This window comes from Tenebrio molitor, chromosome 8 (genome assembly GCF_963966145.1).
Source record: "Tenebrio molitor chromosome 8, icTenMoli1.1, whole genome shotgun sequence".
Taxonomy (NCBI): domain Eukaryota; kingdom Metazoa; phylum Arthropoda; class Insecta; order Coleoptera; family Tenebrionidae; genus Tenebrio; species Tenebrio molitor.
In genome coordinates, this window is record NC_091053.1 from 17,882,624 (window position 1) to 17,902,661 (window position 20,038).

At 35.6% G+C, this 20,038-nt stretch overlaps 1 protein-coding gene and 1 long non-coding RNA gene across 2 annotated transcripts in view; both read left to right on the forward strand.

Moving 5' to 3' along the window:
* Window positions 1-20,038, forward strand: part of LOC138137583 (uncharacterized) — a 252,149-nt gene that overhangs the window by 180,772 nt on the left and 51,339 nt on the right. The window lies entirely within an intron of this gene.
* On the forward strand, window positions 5,358-6,584 carry LOC138137232 (uncharacterized). Its single transcript, XR_011161637.1, has 2 exons — window positions 5,358-5,692; window positions 5,758-6,584. It is a non-coding gene; the product is annotated as an uncharacterized lncRNA (long non-coding RNA).

Below are 20,038 nucleotides of genomic sequence, written 5' to 3' on the forward strand. Positions count from 1 at the left end.
CAAAAGTTCGTCGACGCGATTTATATCACAAGACGAATTATTGTACACGTGAGTACTTCGATCTCGTCGATTTAACTGTTCCAGAAGGTCAGCACTTGATTCGGTGGAAATCGTGACGACTTCCTTCTTGTCCTTCCACTTGAAGAGACTGGCCATGTTATCCATGTACAAAGAGTGCGTCTTGTCTTCGACGAGCTGGGCATGGTCAAGATTTGTGTCTGGTGAAGCTGCGTTGACAAGAAACTTGCGCACGACACCAGAAGGTCAACATGTACAGCTTGAGACCGTAGTTCTGGTGCTTTGTCTGGGTATATTGACGGAACCGTAGATGTCCCATCCACAGTACCATCGCCTCGTCCCCCCCGATGGCAAAAACTTCGTCAATTTTGCGGTGGAAGAAGTCCAGCAGCGGTGTAATTTTGTAGAGAGCGTCTTTCGGTGCGTCAGTCGGGTTAGGAGCAAAGTGCAAGCACCGCAAGATCAAGAAAAATCTGTGACGCGACATGTTCTTGGGGAACCAAGAGACACTCATCATCCCTTCGAAGTAGCTGTCGGTGCTCCAGTATTCCATCAGAGAGGGCAACTTCACGGTTCCCGTGTGGAACAACAAACCCAGGAACACCAAAACTCGTTTCGATTCAGCGGTTTCCATCGGTTTATCCTTGCAGACGAAGAGGCTCTCCTCTGTAGGGAGTCAGCGTACGCGTTGGTTTGGTTAACGATAAAGTCGCACATTTCGTCGTCAAAAATCAAGCGGAAAAAGTCGATTTGTCCGTCGGTGGTAGGGGTTTGTTGCAGTTCCGGAGATGACAAAAACGACAAGTAATGGGGGTCGGGGAGAGGGTTGGAGTCCCTGAAACAGGGGTCTGGGGTTTGGGGAGAGGACAAAGGGTCGAGCGTACCTGGAGGAATCACGGGGGTTGTCTTGTTGTTTTCTAAATCTGAATCATCCGATTCGGACAGAGTTTCGAATAAAATGTCCTTGTCCGACTCTGGGTCTGACCCGGATTCGCCTGAGAAGTCTACGGTGTCCGCCATCGCAGAGTCTGATCTGAAAGCGAGCTGCGATCTCTGTCGCCGAAGGCAGAGGCATCTGAAACTGTTTCGTGAGACATCTTCATTTGTCGAGATGAGGAGAAATGGATTACCGCGAGAAGGGCCAGGTAGAGGCACTCCGGAAGGCTCCGGCAGAGGGTCAGTCGAAGATAAAGCTGAGGGTACTGAAAATTTCAAATTCTTGGAAATATCACAAATAGCGTATTTCTAATTATTTATTTTATCTTGGTTTATCGAAGGGATTGTCAAAAATTAAATTATACAAACTCTGTTTACCCTGATTTTATGTTTTTTGAACGGACACCTAGAGACACGTGACAGGACTCTGCTACGCGATAAAAAGTAGAACGGCGCGTAAAAATTCATCATATCATTTATCTTAGATGAATTAATATTTTCAACAACAGTTTATAACAATAATTTAAAACGTTTGGTTCGAACATCCATTTAGAGATATCTGTCAATCCATCATGTAAACAACGGATGCGAAGAATTGCAAGTGGCGCGAACTGTTCAGCAGGGCTACCAATGGTATTGAACAACTTGAAACAACTAACATGGCGGATTTAGTGTTTTTCACTGCGTTGTGTTTTGGAACTATAGAATAGGACACAGAAAGAATTGCAGACAGAGTACTAAAAATAGCACCTAACGGACGAAGATCAGCAGGAACACCAAGAAAACGGTGGTGTGACGACATTTAAATAAAAGGTTAGGAATCGAAGAAGGAACAGGCGACTGGCCTACTATTCCAACAAGAAGGAATAAGAAGACGAAAGTGTTGGCTACAAAAGCAAAGTTTGTGGGAGTTAACAGCATTTTTACACGATATCTTGTCACTTTTGGCATTGTTGGCAACCATAACAAAACAAAGCGTTATTAGAGACGGTCTTTTACCCAGGGTTGGCAAACTAAAATCAGCTTTCTATAGCCGCCTCAGATGCACATTTATAATGAACGGACTATATATTGGTGTTTATTTAAATTTCCGGTTAAAGTTGGCGTTGAAGAGTCGATTGTGAACGCACCCTTCGTGTAAAAACACAAACAATGCAAAAACTGATGTAAGATTTAAACAGCTGATGCGGTCACAATCGACTCTTCAAACGCTAACTTTGACCGAAAATTTAAATGAACACCCGATATTAATTACATATTAGGCATTCACGATCTTTTTGAGACCGAGTTGGCTATGATTTTTTCTTTTCATGTTGGACTAACTGACTCAGTGATGCAACGGATGCAATTTTTTTTTCTGTCAGTGTCTGTTCGATATTTTCTTGCCACCGCATTGCCAGATTTTTTATTTTAATATTCGCAAGGAACTAAATGATTTATTAAGTGTGTAAAAATAATTTAAATTTCCGTCACAGGAACAGTCAAAATTGCCAAAATAATTTTATTACGATAAAATCCGCGCTGTGTAACGTGTTCGTCATCGAAAGCACCGTCCACAACAGAAATTAAGCGAGTGTGCGAATTGCGAAAGTCCAAATTCGTGGTACCAAGTAGAGTGGCAGCAGTGGTACTTTCAACATTCACCGGAGCACCATTCCCCCATACATTGGACACCACAAAGGCGATCGTGAGCATCAGAATCCAAACATCGCACTCCTCCAAGTCGAGCTTCATCAGGACAGGTTAGTGGCTCACTCAATCCATACAAAAAAAAACAAATCCTCACAAAGGCTTATACTGCCTCGACCTTCGTCTCGGCGTAAAAGACCTTTTCATGCACAAAAAACACTCTCTTCGCGCACTTAATATAAAAATAACTATTTTTTATTTAGCATGTTTCTTATTTCATTTGTTGCATTCTACACATGGATTTATTAGTACTGGATACGGCAATCACAGACGGCAATACCCTATAAACGTATGTCGACTTTGAAAAAACATATCACAGACTTCGGTACCTTCCCCCATTTCATTCTAACCTGTATTAAAATACAGTGTGGAATAAAATGATTTACATCTAGTTACCTTTGCATTACCCTTGTAAAAATACGAAATGCCGCTCTACAAAAAAAAAAAAGAAAGCCTAACCTTAAAATATTCCAAAATTCCAAATATGATTTATTGCGAAGGGATGATATGAATGCAAAGTAGAGATTGAAATTAAAAAGGAGCTAACAAAAGCAAGTCACAGCTAGTGTTGAAAGTGGCCACCAACGTTTGTTAATTCAATTTAGTAAATTGTAACAATTGTCAATTCGATTGATGACATTTATTGACAGAGCTAATAGTTCGGCACTTCAAAAAAAAAGTAGAGCGGTACAGGAAAATTTACATGTGCAAAAATTCCAAAGGTAACTAGATGTAAATCATTTTATTCCACACTGTATGTTTCTCTCTGTTATTACAATACGTATGTCGTTTTGATGTTTCGCAAATGTCAATTTTGAAGTTTGAAATTAATTCAAAAGTCTGAACCTGTGGTCTGAACTGTCATAAAACTTCCTGCATTCGTAAAATAGAATAATTGCAATAATGAAAACCTGCAGAATTTGTTCTACTCTTTATAGTCTTCAAGACAAGACTTATTTTTTCACTGGTATGTACCTAAAATAGACGATTCTTTACAAATATCGAAGACCTGGGTGAAAAAATGATTTCAGTTTTCCAAAAGAAACCTTCTTAAGAAACAAATCGATATCAGTGTGGAAGAGACAATCAAAGTTGCAAACGATGCGGTTATTTGTTCAAAACATTTTCGGAATTCTGATTAGGATGAATGTAAAAAGCCATCCAAAATTTTAAAAAGCAAAACGACATGTAAATATGATCCAACATGTTGCGAATGTAAGAAAACTGCGAAAGCTCCTCTACGGAAAGCTCTAAACAAAAACAAGATAAGAAGTAAACTTAACAAAGTTGTATTATTTAATAATGAATAAATATAAGAATCTGTTACGATTAATATTTATTTTGGTGTTTTTTTGTAAGTTTCATGGATACTTGTGAGTTTGAATTTACGCACAAATTAAAGTTAAGTGGTTCACAAAAGTATAGTTGTTGAAGGCAGACAACTTTCTTCGCCTTTGTAGTCCAAACCGGGATTTCCTTTTGTGAAATCTTTACCAACAGCATTGTCAGTGTTTCACATTAGAGTGAAAAACACCTGGCTTTAGACGAATTAGTCATTCTTAATATGTTCAAGTTCTAAAACAATAATACTTGATAGAGTTAACGGTTCAAATACTCTCGAACTATTCAAACTTCAGAGAAACAGATTAGAAAAAAGATGACACGAATGACAGGAGAGTAATAAATAATTGATAGATTGAGAATTTAAACCAATCAAAGTCGGGGGACTCGCTAAAGGATAGTGCTAATACCCAGATAATGTGTTGAGAGCGACAGAAATAGATGGTACGTCTTGTTCAACTATGATGGCTGTACACCGTATCCAGTACTAATAAATCCATGATTCTACATCATTTAGTTACAAAATTTGACCTTAAATTTTTTCTAATAATGATGCTAAAATAAATAGGTTAGTTCAATCCAGTTTTGTCTTCTTTCTTTCAGAACTGCCACTATGCTTGATCTGTTGTTCAAAACCTACGTGTAACTCCAGCTTTTTTTGCAATGTCAAGAATAGGAACATTCTTGTCAAGAATGTTCCTAAAAGTCTTTTCTTTTATTTCGACGATGAAAAGTTCCGCTCGTGTATAGCTGCGCTAATACGTTGGAGATGCAGAGTGTATGCACAGGAGTCAGGATAAATTCCGATTCACTTCACAGGCCCTGCATATTTCACTTTTTACTAAGATTTTTAAAGTAGTAATATTACTCACTTGACGCTACGTCGCCATTTTACCTTCCATCAACAAAGGTTCAATTCATCATATCCCTCCCGTCAATTTCCCATACCCCTCAAGGTTACAATTGCTCTGGAAATTTTCACTCATAACAAACCATATTTCATTCATTGCCGGAAGAAGAAACTTCTTGCGTTCCCTGATTTAGATTCTATACATTTGTTCACCTGCCTTTGGCGAAATTTCCCATTTTTGGTTATTTCAAAAGTAGCTGTCACTTTTGACGTCTGTTTCGACAAGTTGACAAGACAAATATTGAAAATAATTTTTCGGCCTCCCAATCTGGGAAATATAGCGTTACCTTACACTTTAGGTCAAGGGAGGTGCGATTTCCCGTACAATGTCAAAAATTTCTAGTGGAATGTGGGAAAAATCTAGTGGAGTACGGGAAAAATGTGCGGACACCGTTGATTTATTCTTTTCACAGTTACTTTAAAATTAAAGTGTCCATACGTTACTTTAATTTAGTGTAAAAAAACACATTTCCTTGTATAATTTTTCCGATAAATGTGTTTGTTTAATTTATATCGATCGAAAAAGAAAATAATCGTAACAGGGAAAAACAACCTATTGGGTTGGCAGCTGTATATGTCAAAAAGTTTGACAATTGTCAGGTATTTAATAAATATCTGCAAAATTGCACAATAAAACTAAACCACAGAAGTTGATATATGGTTTTGTATACCTACTTTATCCAGTACCAGCTGTTAGTGCTAAAGTGCAACTGGAAACTAAAAATTTACAAAACATTCTAACCCCAAAATCTTGTATTCACCTGAAGAAAGATGATTCGTTTTCACCAGGAAGTAGTGGTTAAATACAAGACATTTTAATAATTTACAACATTATTAACATAATTTATTTTGTAAAATTACAGTTGTAAACATTATTGTTACAATTCTCCACTTTAGAGAACAATGCAGAAACAATTTGGTAACTGTCAGCTTTATTACTTCTGGGTTGAATGTCAATATGTTGTACTGGTGCTTCTCTTACGGTACTGATGATGGAATTCTCAATGTTGGATGGTTACATTGGAAGCAACTGCTAAAAATTCAAGTAGATTAAAGCACTGTATCGAAGTTTGTGACACAACTCACCATTATTTGAGCTGTAGCTGCAACGCAGTACATTTTGTTTTTGATGTTAAAGGAAGGCCATCAGTCATCACGAATCATTTTAGGAACTTCAATCTTGTGTCCATAGGGCAATCAAGGTTCAAATATTTGTCAATTTTATTTGAAATTGTTTTAATACCAATTTAACCTGACTTCCATATATTTCTTCACAGTTTCAACCCAGTTTGGATTGGTAATGGCAAACGATCTACAAATATTGGTTTTTGTGTCAGTTATCAATATAATATCTTCTCTTGACATTTTCCATTTTCAGAGTATATAACTCCTTTCGGAGACAGGCACCACAAACACCTATTAATAAAACTGTCTGTAATAAAATATGGTTTATTAAAAATTTGTGAACTAAAGAATAGTTATTACATACTTATGTGAGAAAAAATTGTTCTATGTAACGTTGTTTCGATTTTTGTGGTAATAATTCAGAATTTAGTCCTGCCACTAGTTGTACTGCATCTGGTGTCACATTTAACTCACTCTATATTATATACTAGACATTTTTTTCACTCGATTAATACACCAAAATCAAATTTTGAAGCACGACCGTGAAAATTTAGCCGGCAAATAATTTGTTAGGAAAAAAACAAATGAGCGGTCACGGTCGTCAAGGAATTGATTCCACAGCATTCGATTCTTTATTGACGATGTCAGATTCTACAATAAAATTAGTCTTGATTTTTTAAAGATTTAATATTTTGGTCAGCCGAAAAGTCTAATACAAATGTCGTACAGGACGTATTTTCCGGCCCTCCAACTAATCAGGCACCCGAAACCAGTTGTCGTGCCGGAAAATTCACATCCCGTACTCTAATGTAAATAACTATTATTATTCATCGAATTATACGTTGCTTGGCAATTTCTCATAAAGGGAAAATTAGATCGAGCTCTATTGGTCAATTTGATTAATTCATAACTAAAAAGCTGTTGCACCCTGAATATTTTTCTAAACGCTTTTTACCTTCATTACCATCAAGGAATATACAGTTTAAATTTGATCCGCGAGTTCTGGGACACCTGTATATTCCTGATTTTTCCTTATTCTCGTATATACAGGTGTCCCAGAACTCGCGCGTCAGCCGTTAACTGCTAATTGTAATATTTAATCCGACAAGGATTCTACAACAAAAAACGCCAAAAGCATGTTAGTTTCGAAATGAAAACGATTTTAAGATAACCAATCACACACGCCTTCCCGAAGGTAACTCTACTAATTGTATGCGTTTCCGAGGAAATGACTTTAGATGTTGCTGCTAAAAAACTGTGATGAAATGTTTGGACAACTTTTATTAAATTCTGTCACTTTGACATTTAACAGAAAACGAAAAGTACATTTTTAAAGTAAATGTTCAAATTGTGGATTTTCTCCTGACCATCCGTGAAGATTGTGACTATTAAAAGTCCCTTTGTGGCAAAAATAGGATTCATCCGTAAGTAACACATTTGCAACAAAGCCTGTATTCTCTTCGTGTTCCTGGAGTTCCAATCGAGGTGCATAATCTTCCGATAATAGATGTTGAACTTTGGTGTAATGATTGGGGTGCATGTGGTTATCTTTTAAAATGTTTTGAACAGTATTTTTTGATTGATTCAGGATGTCGGCCACATTTCTAATACTTCTCGTTCCATCTTCCGTAAATGATTGAAGTACGACTCCTTCCGTATAAGGACTGCGAACCGTGCGGTCAACACCACCAACTCGTTTTCTATCGGGAACCAAAAAACCAATGGTTCTTGTTCTGTTCACTAAACCTAAAAATACGTCCGAACAAGGATGCCGACGATGTGGAAAGCGTTCACGATACAACCTTGGGGCCGCTTTAGAATTCCTGCCACTTTCCCCGTAGATTATCATCATTTCGGTGTATTCTTCGGGAGTGAATATTTCTTCTGTGTTGCCGTCCAAAAATCGACACTTTTCAAATGTACTAATTAATGTCACTTTGACGTTAGTATAAAACGTTTGCATAGTTGACCAGACAAATATTGACTTTTTAACATTAATTTTGTTACCTGGTAACAACAGTACACGGAATAATTCACCTGATACACTTTACTAATCATTCTTCTGTGATTGGCTATCTTAAAATTGCTGTAATTTAAAAACTAAATGGTTTAAGAAAAAAAAATCTTGAAAATCCTATATCAGATGGAAGAACAGAATTTGTGGTTTACGGCTGACGCGCGAGTTCTGGGACACCCGATATAATGTTACAAATTGTTTTGTCAATTTTTACCAAATTTGATTTACTCACTTCCAGAACCACAACAGAAACATCTTAAAAAAGTATTAAATGATTGTCTAACTAAAAACGAAACACTAAACACCTAAAAACGAACCACTAAACACCTAAAAACGAAACACTAACTAGAAATAACCACGTAAAAACTGTCCACACACAAATAAAATCAAAAACCGTTAACAACTCTTACGGAATTCAAACGAAGTGAGCAAATTACCGTTGAAACTTCTCGATTGACAGAACTTTGCAATGTTGCCAGATTCTTTTTATCCATTTAAACATCAGAAGCTGTGATTAGCTAATTACGATCTAAACAAGGGGTCGTGATAGGTCTATGATTAAAGTCGTGATTAAATTTAATAACGTGTTTTGCTAATCATAGCCTAAAGACAACTTTAATGACGGTGTCGTGATACGGCCCAATGTTATTAGAAATTACCACAGTTAACTAATAGCGTGATAGTTGAATTAATCATGATTATGACGACTCAAAACTTGAGTTACATAGGACATCTTTTGGATCTTGTCCGTAATTTTGTGGAGGGCTCTTAATTCGCTCCACGCTGAATCATAAAGACAAACCTTCGCTACATGGTCCAATTTCACACTTAAAATTTCTTCGTTTACTTCCCAAACCAAATCTTTTGTTATCGTATAATTTCTAATTCTTTTAATAAGATGAGGTGTATCAAATAATGGTGTAATCTCTTGGTCTTGAAGTATTATTTTTCTATCAATTTGTTGATTGTTTTCTATATAAATTTTGCTTGATTCCCTCAACAACAAATTTAGCAATCTTAGCAGCGGTACTACATAATTTGTGAACGTGACACAGCCTCATTTTGAATTACAAGATAGTGGCATAAAGATTGACATTGCTTTGACTGATTTTTAGATTATTGAGATGACATTTGATTTTAAAGTTTTGACTTTTTCATGGCCAACTTCATTTGGGATGGCCATAACATAGTTTAATAAAGTTGGTCATGGTTATAGTTACTGCACAATCTGTGTACACCACATCTACGCAGCCGTTCGTATTATTATTGTCCACAATGATTTCTGGCTTCCCAGAAATTTGATATCAATAGCGTCGTCACTCATCGTGGTGTAAGGATGGCACAAGTAAAACATTTTTGTTTTTTTTTTTAATAAAGTTCCCTTTTAATCTTTCGGACCGTCCCAATGACTGTTAATTTATAATCTTTTACTAATGATTCCACAAGCGGAATTGCTGTGAACCAGTTATCCATCGTGACATTTCTACCAGTGCCTTTTATTATATTACATAGCCTCTTTACAATGTCACTGGAACTGTTACTCACTTTATATGGCCCCTCTGGTTGTTGTCCCACATAAACCTCCATGTTGGTAGTATAAAACATTTTGGCATCACACAGTGCAAAAATTTTGATGCCGTATCTGTTTTGACGGGATATATTGGCGAAAACTGCATTTCCCTCTGAAACCTTCCAGCGTAAATTTTCGTCTTAGTTGTCAGTCTTGCATCTCTAATTCTTTCGTACTTATTGGATATAGAATTTATGTAAAAATTTGTGTTTTCTACAATCAAATCCATCATAGTGTTGTAGTGACCCAGTTTAAAATTTAAATTTTTATTACCGGTACCGCCACGAGAGCGCGCCATAGTATTCTACTAGCGGCTAGACTCGGTAATAAGGGATGGGGTTGGTAATCCTGGGGAGTGGTGAACTCTGCGAGCGGAAATATTGCGGGGGAAAAGCGGGACTCGCGCGCTTAGTTGAATGGGGGAGGTCACTTTTGTTTAGTTTTTCGAAACAAACACACCTTGCGAAGAGCGATCCAAGTTTCTCAAATTTGTAAGTTAAATACGAACCAATTACACTACCGTCCCGAGTAGATATTTTGTGTCTCCGTGAAGAATCCGGCAGTTTCTTTTTTTAACCACACGGGTAATTATTTAGCTCACGTTCGTTGTCCGTTGTTTTTTTCTTGGGATCAGGACCACGTGGTAAGGGTATGTTGTAGATTTCATTTTGTTGCATGCTGTTTCTCTCAGAAGCGCCCATTTGTTAATTTTAAGCGTTATCCCTAAGTTTCTCTCCGGGAGGTTCATTTTTGGCAATCTGTTAATTTCGAAAATTAGTGGCCGTCGTCCGGACCGCGTGCGTCCATTTTGTTTTTCTTTCACTAACATTTTCTAACGGCACTCGACCCGCGATATTTTTGTTTAGTATTGCCAGCGAGTATTGTATTCCTTTTTTTAAAGCGTCTTTATTTTATCGTTATTCAACTTCGCGTTTTGTTCTCTTTTATTTTCTCATTGTTTAATGTTGCGTTTTGTTTTGCTTATGTTATCCTTGTTTAATGTTGCGTTCTGTTTTGCTTATTTTATCATTGTTTAATGTTGCGCTTTGTTTTGCTGGATTTTCTCATCGTTTAATGTTACGCTTTGTTCGATAGGATTAAACTCGGTTTTTTTTGCCTTCGTGTTGTTGCTAGATTTCGGAAAAGTTAAAGTAAAATGTTGTAAGTGCGCCCCTGTGGGAGCTAGGTGACAATCAGGAAGTCGTGGGGTTGTTGAGTAAATTTCTGTGGAAGCTACGGTTATTTAGAGCCGTTAGCGGGGGCGGACCTTAGTCTCTGCGGGAGCGGCGTCGGGATGTTTTCGTGAAGCTTCCGTCGACGGTTATAGAGACTTCAGGGTTTTGTCCGGAAACGGTTGGTTGGGGACGGCGGACCTAGGTCTTTGCGGCTGCGGTCTAGGAATGCTACTCGTACGACCCCGAAACGCTCTGTCACTCTTGCTTGGTCGGTGAAATAGTCTGACGTTCATTAATACCCCGAATATCTATAAACGTCGCTTGATTTCAAGATGATTCAGATGATTTTTCTGAGTCCCCTCGCGGCCGAAAGTTTGTTACCTCCAGCTCTAAGCTCCCGTTGGCGTACCTTGACCGCGTAGTTCCAAATTAAACATTGTTTTGTCATTAATCCAATTGTAAAATATGAGTAATACCTGGGATACGGTTTTTGAAGAGGGTTTTTCATCCGTCCCTGTCTGTAATAACTGCACCATAATTTGTTTACTTGTTTTGCAAGCTTTAACTGCCATGTGCCCGTTTTTCTGTTATTTTAAATATTGTTGCATTCATCTTGTCGTTTATCTTTGTGATGTACTCAACTAGTTAATTTCTCATACTTCGTTAAACTTAATTTCTGTCCTTTGTATTCGTTTCAATTTCTTTTTCATCAAAGTTATTACAGGCATTTTTAATAAAAAGTATTTTGCGTCCCTCACATGTGTGTTTTATTTGCGGCACTCTTCCAACTGGAACCCTCATCGTTTGCATTCCGAACCTTTTTCCGCCAAAAGAAAATCACAACGTAGGGCTCCTCCGATTCGATGACAATCACGACCAAATTTGTTACCGTTTTGCGCAAGTTCAAATATTTGGCGGAAAGAGTAATGTATTCAAATCATTACAGTGTCATTGAAAAAATACCTGAATATATCGAAAGGTGTCTTGAGAGAACGTGTCGTCAGTTTTGATGAAGGTAAATGACTAACTAAATTCTCTCTTCTAGTGCGGACTGCTCTTTGTGGTGGTGTTTTTTGCCATTTTGTCAAGTTATCTTTTCCCTGAAAAAAACGGGCCTTCTACCGCATTTGCATTATTTTCAGTATCATCCTCAGAAGTAGATATAGCCTGCTCACTGTCGCTGTCTTCTCTTTCCTCAACCATATCTTCTTCATCTTCGGACATTTCGTCGTAAATTTCCTCTTCCTGTTCTTCATCTGTTACTATTTCCCCTCATTAGACGCATCAGTCTGTCTTGTTCTGCTTTATAACTTGCCATACCTTCATTGAAATTGACGATAATTTGTAAATATATAAGAAATAATATCAAAAAGTTACCTGTTTATGTACCAACCACTAGAAAAATTTATTACATATAGAGGCGCGTTCGTCTCACAGACCCAATTGGTGCTCAACATTCACTTGTGACAAGCTCGGCTAGTAATAATTGGTACGGCGCGCTTGATTTTTTTTTAATTAATTAATAAAACATTGTAACGTAATAAAAATGTTGTTTATTTTCTTGAATTTTTATTGGACAAAAGTCAACGTGTTAGTGCTTATTCACAATGGACATAAGCTTGACATAAGGCATAACAAATTCATGATACATGCAGTGGATATACTATTAATTTTTACGTAACTTATGAGAAGTGACCTCAGTGAACATTATTGTTGTGTACAAAAAAGCATGAAGAATCATATTCGAGTTACATGGACACATAAACTCCATCCATTTTCAATAGGTATACACAACTAAATCTAGTGATTTTAGTAACTTTTGTGGTGTAATAGGATACAACTTTTTTCTACTGTAAATGCAATGTCACAGATAATAATTCAGGTTATGTGTATTTTGAGAGGTTATAATGCACGATTATTGTCATTTTTGACAAATCTCTAATCGAGTCCCGCAATCAAGCAAAGTAAACTAGTTTTGAATATTTTACTTAAAATATGGTATCCACAGGTTAATATTAAATACCGGCATTGAAACCAGCAAGTAGGTGTACCTTAATAAATATAAACAGATTTTAACGAAAAGATTTCAGAGCAGGACACAGAGAGGAGGCATGATACATTCAAAATGAGTAATGCTCAGGAGCAAACCCTCTCAAGTCAAGCCTGAAGGCCGGCGGTCTTGTAATTAAACAAAGCGCACAACGGGGCAAATATTTCTTCACTGTTCTATCGTGCGTCGTTTCCATTCTGTGCCTTTCCTTCAGATATCTGTAGGAGATTGAAGCTAACATTTTAAATAGATCAATTTAAATTAAAAGTGGATTTATCAACTTACGGCAAACATTTTCCCAACCATTCGGTAAACTCGCATCCTCACCAGATTTGGACAATTTACTTCCCAAATGTTTTTAAAACACCGGTGAACACTTTGTTTTATTCCTAAAGTGAGGCATTTTCTCTCTATAACACTGCCTGTGGCCTCCATGATATCGCTACTTAATCGTATTTTTTTCAGTAATTATAATCTGACAGTGTCAAATTTTTTGACAAATTCAAAACGCCCGCTTTGAATGTTCAATATTAGAAAAAATAAAACACTTTCATTGCAATACAAAAAAAGAAAATTCCCTAACAGTAATGTATATTGAAAATGGATGGAGTTTAAATAATTTTCTAATTGCCCAAATTTACAAATTATTCTTAGGTATTGTAGTGAGACCGTCCATTTTGACCGTGATGATGTCCTAAATTTTCGCATTTTTAGCTGTTAATCTATTTTTTTTTAACTCTCAATTTGATTTACAAAGTTATTTGGCTCGTCTAGTAACCCTCTATACTTATTATTTTCACTTACCTACGTTGTGTTTATTTTTCGTCGATAGTCACATTTATAGTGATGATGATGTTTTATCTTAAGGCCTATTAGGCAATACGCAGTAGTCGTAACACAAATTCGGAGACAAAGTAGTGTCAAAACGCATGGAGGAAGAGATTTAAACACAAGTTTCCCCACAATTATTTTATTACTAAATATTTCGAAGACTTGTTTACAAAATGGATGAGTTCTGCGGGTTTGATCAAATTTTGCACTGTGTTAAAATTATTGTTGAGGTTATGGTTATAATCAAATTCGTAAGTGACTTTCTTTGTAATTGTTATCATGAATTTAAACAGATGATTGAGTCGTCAGTCTTCACCTGATTATATTTTATGTTATCCAATTTAGATTTGAAAAAGTTTGATTCTGCTGTAAACCCCCATTTTTATGCAACCCTATTTACGTATGGCAAATCTACCCTAACCTTCAGTTAACTTGTTCGAACTTATATCACCCAAGCAACATTTAATATCGCGTTTACTAAGTTAGACTTGTACCAGAGTCGGAAGGTAACATGCTCGCGGCATTTGATAAGTGCATCGCATTTAACTATTACGCCCTAACGCCGAAATACCGCTTCCGGTAAAAGTCCGGTGCTTAAACACCAGTCACAACTTCCGAACAAAACCCGGATCTACAAGTCCTCGCAAATCAATCTGAATGACTGTAGGCGTCATTTCTCTCACAAATTTTCGTCCACGAGCTTCGACAAAGACTTGTACAGAACTTTGACGTGCGCGACACCAGTTTATTACAGGTAACCTGGATGGTTATTTTGTCGCGTTTGTCCTCGTGGTAGCCCACACATACATAGTACATGTCGTTGGAGCGGGAATTACGACGCCCATTCTAAGTCCACAGTCGGAAACTACGACCTGACACCGTGTCTTAGACCTAGTAAAGTTGGAGAAGAGGGTCCCCGGGAACCACGACTCTCCTCATCGTTGGTGGCCGACAAACGCGCCTATAATTTCAGGTGCAATTGGTGCAAAACAATAATTTTGCTTGATCGCCTAAACACGACGCGGGAGAGAAATAGCCCTACTCTACCCTATATTGAATATGCAACCAATTATTCTATCTCCCTAAAGTTTATAACTAGAAATTTCGATCTGATTTGAAAGCACCAGCTGAGAAAATCCAGGAACGATTTAGTTAGAAATTGGTGGTTGATTGTTAAGTTTCAAAATTCCTGACTGGTGGTTACACTCAAATATGGAGTAAAGAATTTAATCTAATGATGTCAAATAAATGGATAAAATAAGTTAAATTTGTAATTTATGTAATCCGCCAACCCAAGTGTTGCGGCCCCTTTCCATCGGAAATAGAATCATTTGTTGCTGGCTACCTCTAGCTTTAAGCATTTACTTCAAATACCTCAAAACTTGGAAAATTATTTTAGATTTTGATTTTGATTAATTCAAATTGTTGAATAAATTGATCTTGAAATTTCCCTGGTGAATGACTGACAAAATAAGTGCAACAAAAACAAGTAAATTTTGACATAAAGTTAATTAATCAAAATAATATAACCCTTTCTCGGGCTTACCTAGAAAGTTTAACACCCAGGTTGATCGTCGGCACCTGTTGTTGGAACTGGCACTAACTTATTTATTAGCACTCGGCACTCTTAACGAAGCTAAAGTGAGTTAATTAAAAAAAAATAGTTTAAATTTGGAAAATTTAAACAAAATCGCAAAGTCAGACACACGGATATCGATTAGCTCGAAAGACCGTCAAAAATCGAATTCCTCCAAAACAAATGTGCTAAAACTTTAAATAGGGGACGCTAACTCGCCTACCCCCCTTCCCTTGTCACTCATTTTCCATATGTGTGGAATTATGCAATTTTGGCTCTTACGACGCATTGGCATTCGATCAAACCTCGTTTAACTCGCTTAAAATTATTATTATTTCCTAGTTTGGGGTGGTTTTTCGATTCGCAATATCAACATTATTAAACATACAATTTGTTAGTCCATTGGACAATATAATACAACACAGTAGCGATAGCGAATCACCCCAATTTCGCTGAAAGAGAAATTAAACTCCAAAATTGGTTGTTGTTCTGTCTAGAACTAATTGTTGAACGGAATGTGGTCAATGAATGTAACAACAAATTTTGTTTGTTTAAATTTTACGGAAAGCATACGGAAGAAAGACGTAAGAAAACTGTAAATTTCGTAGTACTACCCCCTGTTAGATGTCGCCCCCAGTACTACAGCGGTACTATTTTTACATTTTCACGATTTTCTACGTTTTTCCTACAGAAATTTCCACCTACTTCCCTTGTAAAACTATGTTAGTAAATGGGCAGTAATCGTACGGTGCAAGATTTGCTTACAATGATTAGATAAAGAAAATTGGTTTGTACATCAGAATTACGATTACTCCAGCTTAAATTAGGGTTAAATTGGATATCAAAATGTTCAGAAAAATACAGCGCGTCTTTCTAAAATAGTGGGTTTGTGACTTGACTTTGTTTAAACAAAAATTTATTAATTTCGCCCAATTTTCCCACAACTGACCACACGTGCAAGTGTAATCCGATATCTTACTTAAAAGTCTCGATCTGTAAGGCGTCTCTCGCCACGTTAACAAAACGGACCACCCAAGGCTGGCGACGCTGTGTTTAAAATCTAAATCGCAGACACCAAATTCTAGTGGACCCATTCATTTGTGCATATTTTAATCAAATCGGCCGATTTACAATGATTTAAACTAATTAACAAATTTTACTATATGAATTTAACAACCCCGAACAAAGCTTCCTATTTAATGTAAACATCTTATGAGAAATTTAAATGAAACATCATTTACGACAACCCCAGATCAATCGGATTATTATCAACATTGTTAATTCTAGTTAAATTTTGTTTTTGTCACTCAAAATACACGGCGACTTCTTTCTAAACGGATGTATTAATTTATTTATCGTTATATCTCTATTTTTCATCCAATTTTAAACAACAATTAAATTATTTATCTTCTCGTATGCAAATGAATGCTTTGCTTGGTCGACTGGTCGAGCATGGTGGGCGTCTCGCCACCCTGATAACTTAAAGAAATACCACATGGCCTTTTGAAAGAAACTAAAGAAGTTAATTTTGCGATTTGCAACGGTCTTAAATTCCAGGAAACCCTTCGTGGGAACGGCTCTGTTTTTCTCAACATTCTGATATTTACAAAACATATGTGCATTTAAAATGGAAATGAATGGAATTCATAAATTACACAGAAACAATTTGGAGGTCGTTAAGACAAATCTGAATTTGCTGAATTGAAGATGAATACTTTCCGCGATGGGAATAAAATAAAATTTATAAATACCGCGTTCAGCACAGTATCTCTTATGTATTTCTTATGTCTTATGTCCATTGTGAATAAGCACTTAGACATCATTGAAGTCAGAAAAAAATTCTCTACCAGAATAAAAATAAATAAATACATATATGTTTCTATTTAAAAAAACAAAGTGACACTTAATTGACATAACAATTAATGTTGAAAAAATAAAAAAATTAAGCCGTTTTTTAGTGTTGTTATAACCATTGTATTGTTTTTTTTTTTATTATTAAAATCGGACAATAAATAACGGAGCTACGGCTTGCGGCGTTTTTTAGGAAACAGCCTGTATACTTATGTACAGTCACGGACACGGAATTTCGTCAGTCGTTATTATTAAACTGACATTAGTTGGAAGACAGATTTTATATATTTCTAACACCACATTGGAATTTTTGACATGGATATCATGTGGCATTTTGATTTGTGTCATAGTGACAATAAAGTTTAGGCTACACAAGTTTTTTCGAATTGATAGTAAAATAACGGACGAAATTCCGCGGCCGTAACTGTACATGTGACAGAGCCCTCCCTTGTCAACGAGTCGCCACTGTCGCCTTAACTACTTGCTGTTTTCTTATAAATTATAATAAATTCCTGTGTACGCCGAAGTGGCATTTTTGTGTGAAAACCCGAACTTAAAGTTGTAAAATTACCCTACCGTACGCTAATGTAAATACTTATCTCGATATCTCGAAGAATTTTGTGAATTTTTCAACAAATAAACTGTCTAATTTTTACCTTCAAAAAAGCATGGCCCAACTATTCTACGCTTTGAAATGGCCACCCACACTCATTTTTTTTTTCTTAAAATTAGACTTTTCCGAACTCCACCAACGTTTAATTGAAATCACGCTTCATCTGTGAAGAAAGTTTTTTTCATACAAGCTGTTTGATAAAAAGCGCCTCAACCCATAACTTTTTTATTTATTACCCTATTTCAATAAACAAAAAAACCAAAGATATGGTTTTTCATGTGCTACAAAACAGCAATAAAATTATTTTTTTTTGCGTTATCTTTAATAGCTAACGATAGTCAACTTTTTTTTTAGGCTTAATCTGGTAGTTTTTTTTCTGAATCTAATAATATATTGAAAGTTATCATTTGGTCCATAGCTAACTGAAAAAAAAAACAATTTTTTTGTGGTTCAGATTATTATGAAATTTTTAAAAACAATCGAAATACAAAGTGCGGTAAATGTCATCCAAACGTCAGCTTAGAAATTTTCATCTGCTTTTTTAATCCTTTTTTAGGTATTTATAAAATAACAACATTGCCAGTCATGCAGGATAGCATTCATTTGACTATTATTTTATGTTCGAGCGTAATAAAAGTCGTAATTAATCAAAAACAAAAATTTAAGAGAAAAAAAAATTATAATAATAATAATAATAATAATCATATTCAACATTCAATTATAAAAGAAAATTTAGAAAAACAATTTTATTTAAAAATTAAATCTATTTTAAAATCAAAATAAAACGGTAATAATTTAATTAAAGCAGTTAATACATATGCTGTTCCATTACTGACCTATTCTTTCGGTGTTATAAAATGGTCCAAAACTAATTTACAGATTATAAATATTCAAACTAGAGTTCCTTTACAAAATTTTGTAAACATCACCCCAAATCTGCTATTGAAAGATTTAATTTACCACGCGAAAATGGTGGTAGGGGTTTTTCAAATCTAGAAATGTTACAACACAATCAAATTGCTTCACTAAAAAATTATTTTCTCAATAGAGCTCGTGATAACATTTTTTTTAATGCTTTGGTTTCAGCGGATGAAGGTTACACACCTTTAAATTTAAGTGATAATATAATTTCAGATATTGTTGAGCCAAATATACCTGACACTATAGCAAATATAAAACAATAGTCTTTACATGGGAGATATTTTAAAGAACTAGAACAATCAGAAATTAATATTCAAGCTTCTCATGCATGGCTTAAAAAATCAAATATTCATCCTGAGACGGAGGGTTTTATATTTGCAATACAAGATCGTGTTATAAATACAAGAAATTATAAAAAACACATATGCGGTTTACAATCGATCATTGATAAATGTAGGATTTGCGGAACTGAAGGGGAAACCATTGAACACATCATTTCTTCTTGCACCGTTTTGGCTCAAAGCGAATATAAAAAACGTCATAATATAATCGCAAAAATTATACACATGAATTTAGCAGTTAAATTCAATTTATTAAAGGATACACAACCACATTATATTTATAAACCAGAAAGTTGTTTGGAAAATGACAATTACAAATTATATTTTGATCGTACAGTTTTAACTGACATTCATATTCAGCATAACAGACCAGACATTATTATTTTAAATAAACAACAAAAGCAAGCATATCTTTTGGATATAGCTGTTCCAAATTCACACAATATAACACAGATATATAATACAAAAATTAATAAATATTTAGAACTCTCCGTTGCTATGAGAAATCTTTGGTGTTTAGAAAAAATTTCGATTTTACCATTTATAATTTCAGCAACAGGAATAGTACCGCAATCTCTTTTTAAAAATTTAAACATTTTGGACTTAGAGAACACATTGGTGGTTGATATTCAAAAAGTTATATTATTATACTAATGTCATATCGTGAGGAAATTCCTTAACATTGACACAGAACATAAAACACAAAAAAGTCAAAATGTGGAGGCAAGACGCCGGTAATTATGTTGATAAGCACTGCAATATTACTTGATAGTATTATCCGTAATAGTGTATGTACTCCGGCAAAATTGCCGTGCCTCCGGGTGGAGGTGGGATACGGAATAATAATGTTTATAATTATGCATATTTTCCAAGAAAACAATAATAAAACTCTTTAAGATTGCACCGGAAAATTTTCAAACTGACACTTGACATTTGCTGCTATTTGTATTCTAATTGTTTTTCACAGCACACTTGAAAATTTCACAATAAGCTGAACCACAATCAAAAATTGTTTTATTTTTTTTTAGTTAGCTATCGACCAAATGATAACTTTTAATACATTATTAGATTCAG